The following is a 4,921-nucleotide window of genomic DNA, read 5'->3' on the forward strand; positions in this document are numbered from 1 at the left end:
CGTCAGGACTGAGTTGTTTTGTTGACTGTTGTTGTTTCTTGAAGTCTTCAAGAAACAACAACAGTCAACAAAACAACTCAGTCCTGACGATGGCAAATTAAGCTTTAAACATTAATGTAGACTGTCTCAAACATTGTGGTAAATATTTTAAATAATAATAATAATAATAATAATAATAATAATATATATATATATATATATATATATATAATATATATATATATATATATATATATATATATATATATATATATATCAAATTCAAAAATATCTTCTTCTAAAAAGTATCAAGATTTAGACTGTTGACACATTTGGGCCATCTTATCGACAATTACTATAATAATAATTGAGCTCTTATTGAACTTTGATATAGAGCAATATCCATTAAACGTGCTCAAAGCGCTTTACAAGGGGTCCCTGGCCAACAACAACACTTAACATGTAGGACGAGACATGACGCCTGTTAGGCGATATTACATTTTTTTTCGGACAGAGACAACGCTGTTAAGGGTCAGGTACTCATTTTACACCTGAGTACGGTGAGAGAATGTGAGTAAAGAGTCTTTTCCAAGGACTCAACTATGCGCCGAGCGAGGCTCGAACCCAGGACCTTCCGATCCGAAAGCGAGTGTCATACCACTAGACCACATAGCCGCAATAATAAGATCGTTCATTACGTTATAATAATAAGAAGAAGAAGAATACAAATTTATACGCTCATTCTCGTGCAAAACACAAGCTCTGGGCATTTTACAATATAAATGATCAATTTTGAGAAAAAAAAATAAGTTATCTGGACAATAGACAAGAAAAATGATGTTTTCGTTGTGAGACAGAGAGGTGTAGCGGGAGTTATAGAACAGCAGCAAAACAAACAAAAAAACATGCATAGGTTTCTTAACAATTCAATATACTAATATTATTAGAACATGCCGACGTAAATTTCTTTAAAAGCTTATTTTAATTTCGAGGATAAATGTGCATACCACATCGATCAATACATTAGTAATGTAAATGGCCGAATGGTTAAGGCATTGCACTGTGATCCAGATGACCCGTGTTCGAGCCCCGCTTCAGGCACTTTCGTTTTTTTTACTTGGAGCAAGATTAATAACCCCCAATGTGCTCACTTGGACAACATGGGTGATTCCTGTTAACATCAGACATCTTGTTTGATGAGTTATCTATATTCCTTCGTGGAATGCCTAGGCGACGATATCTTATGATATTGTGGCGCAAAAGGCATAATTTTATATAACATAACAACAAGTTACACTTTGAAATATCACCTAATCTGTAAAAGCCAATAAAATTCATCACAATGTCTCAAAAACTGAAAAATGACAAACTGTGTTTGACCTTTATCAAAGTTGTAACGAAAATGCCCCCAAATCTTAAAATACATTTTTAAAAATAATATTGCTAAGTTTTAAGGGCGTCGGATGCTGGGTATTTTCCGGCGCAAATTGTAGGTACATCCATACTTGAAAGAACTAATATGCGAGAAAACATGACAACGATGCACATCTCGCTCTAAAAAACATTTTACTCAGCTAACGTCACCTACAAACTGTTTGTAATCATGTTTAGCTTGTCAGACGCTGTCAGGAACCAAATGATTGAGATTCGTGCTGCTGAAATTCCTCCACCAAGAGACATTGCAGAACACTTAGCATTGTTCCAAATCCAGTATCAATGATATGATAGGAACACGTCACGAAACTGTTTCTAACATCGCAGGTCCCCGGAAAAAGAAAAGAGCTTTTTTTTGACGATGATAAAACAATGTGTCTATCATGATGGCTACCCATTTGCACTAGTCAGAAACAAGTGAAAATGAATTCCATTATCATCATCATCATCATTGCCTTGTTCACCCTGGGTCAGGGTATAGGGGCCCCAAACAGTTTCCATCCTTCTCTATCCTGAGCTAACTGTTTTATTGTTCATGTCTTACCACTTCTTTTGTATATCAGCTTCTTTAATTCTTCTCCATGTTCCCCGTGGCCTCCCCTTGATCTTCTGCCCTGAGTGTTCCAGTCCAATACTTTCTTTGCTATAGTGGAGTCATTCTTTCTAATATCAGGAACTCGAAGATATAACACTTTCTGCTATCTCGGAAGTATAATTGACAAGGAGGATCACGGAAGCAGAGGTGAAAGCACGAAAGGAAGGACAGGCTGCATTCACTCTTTGAACAGAGTTTGGAGAACTAAAGTATCTCCTTCGACTAAAGCTAAGACTTTTAACTAAAACGTGAAGTCTGTTACTCAATGGATGTTAAACTTGGACACATCACAGGATGTAAAGGAGGGTACGGTTTTCATTATGCCATTATTTCATTGTTTGATTAAATCAAAGAGGCGTGGAAAGAGTAAGATTATCCAAGGAACAACCAATACCCTTCAACGTCGTAACGTACTTCCCTCGTAATGACGCACGGTAACTTAGAAACTGGCTCTAAACATCGGAACATGGCGGACGCCCTTTGAAATATTTATCCTACAGCATAAAGCGACCAGAGGAAAAAAAAACAACATTATAAATCTGATCATGTTTTGATTTTATAACTGATCACAGCCTGGAAAGTTCTGCCAGCGAAGAATAAAAATAACAATTTTCTTTGTTTAAAACACATGGCCGCCTTTGCTGGCGACGTGACATAACTATTGAACCAAAAATTGATAATGGTTCATTTACTCAGCAAGTTGGCAAACCCCAATTGGACGTGTTCTTTTAAAGACACCAGATAACCACGCCTCTCGGACAGTCTCTTAATAAACCATGGAGTGAGTGTTAAACAAGGAACTACACATGTTCTCTATGATGGTTGGTCTTAAAAATCCCCTTCTACCCGATCAATAATAAAGCGCTTGGCCAAGGTTCACAACTTGCCATCCGAAGTATAACGGACCAACCCAAACTCTGTGTAACCGGAACGTTAAGTCGGTTAATACTTTGTGAAACAACCCAAAAACGCGGAGGCAAAACAATAACAAAGGCCAGTGCGTCATCTTGAACTACTTAGAACCAACTGAAAGCGAGTGTAAACTAAACGTTTTAAAAATGGTCGAAAAACGGTGACAAAGTCATCCTTTGGCGGTATAAAAAACAATAAAAAATGGTCGATAAGGTCGATCTCTTAACTTATTGTTTAAAACAACCAACTTTTTGTCCGAGCACATGGAAGGGTTCACATATTCAGCTTTAATGGTCAAAAATCTACTGGTTAATTAAAGCATTTAACTTCGTTTGTGATTGACAGCAAATATTTCGCCTCGGGGGGTGCGTTACATGTAAATAAAGGTGAAAAAAGGCTGGAGCTGGGTGTTTGTTTGTTTGGTTGGTCCATTCAATATCTCATTTGTACTTGTGTCTATACCACTCCTGAACTTTTCCTCTTTTTCAGGCAACATAAAGAACTTTACTTCCAGTTGGGTTCCAATCCATGGGTAAGAAAATTCCGTAATGTTTTGGACCGAGTGGTGGAATTGACCTGCTGTCCCTCAGGTCATAATATAAAATTAAAAATATAAGAATTTATAAAATAATAATAATAATAAATTAAATAAATAATAAAATAATAAAAAAAAATAATAAATAAGATGAATAAAATGATAAAAAAAATAGAAATAATAATAATAATAATGTAATAATAATAATAATTAAAATAATAATAAAATAATGATTAATTAAAATAATAAAATAATAAAAAAGAAATAATAATGAAAAATAATAATATTAGTAATAATAATAATAATAATAATAATAAAAAATAGACTTTTTGCCATAAATAGTCAATTTGCCATTTGTTACACTTGTATAAACGTATATGATAACATAATTGAACAATAATTCTTCTCTCTCTCTTTTCTCTCTCTCCCTCCTCTCTCTCTCTCCTTTCTCCTCTCTTCCTCTCTGTCGGGCACGAAGGGTTAAGTCGGATTTGACCAACATCACCTCCGAACGGTTTTGAAGCTTCAGAGCTTGACAAAATAAAAACACTCGGACAAATTCTGGGTTTCAGTGTGCGAATTCAGGGGCGGCAAGGACAGATATTACGAAAGACTTTTTTCAAGATTCAATTGTTATAATTTTTCCAAATATTTTAAATAGTTACCAATAAAATTGTAGTTTTTCCAAATAGATTTAAGCCATAAATTGTACAGATTGATAATGACTGGGGTAAAAGCTATAACATTCCATCGGGGAAATTTTAATCGACCAAAACACACAAAACGTGTGCACCTGAAGTTTATAGCGGTTTACTCATAACGCGGATGGCAAAAAACAAAACTACTATATTCTTGTCCTTGCATTGATTTTTAAGTTTTTAATTTGAACCTAATAAAATCAAAGATTTCGCTCAATTAACCCAGTCGCATCGCTTTTTTTGTTATTTTGGTGAATAGTAAAACTCATATTAATAAGAGCGAAATGGCACCGACATAAAGGTTAAATTTTTAACCTATCGTCTCAAAACGGTTTTAGTCGGAACGAACCATATATTAAAAGCCGAATTGATGTTAAACGCAAAAAATAAATGTTGGCATTCGCACCCATAAAATATGGTCGCCATTCCCTCAATAAAACAATAAATCAAAATAAGTCTAATATTTTGACTTAATTAAATTTTAACATCTTAACACAACAAATTAATACCGTTTTGAGGCGAATGGGTCACATATTTGTTTGGTTTAGGCCGTGCTGGCGATATGGTAGTCCCCAAAAATAAGTTGTTTCCAATTTGAAACACCGACAATGGGAAGACAGACTACGGAAATCGCTCTCCTTGTTTATGTTAAATGTAGTATTCAAGACTACAACAAAGAAAATAATATTTTTAACCAACGAGAAGTGTTTGTTTTCTGCCTCAATACAATTATGAGGGTTTTTTGATTTTTCTCGTAAGTTCTGTCCA

Source organism: Berghia stephanieae, chromosome 3, assembly GCF_034508935.2.
Source record: "Berghia stephanieae isolate SIO BIC M18660-M18661 chromosome 3, UCSD_Bste_1.3, whole genome shotgun sequence".
Lineage (NCBI taxonomy): Eukaryota > Metazoa > Mollusca > Gastropoda > Nudibranchia > Aeolidiidae > Berghia > Berghia stephanieae.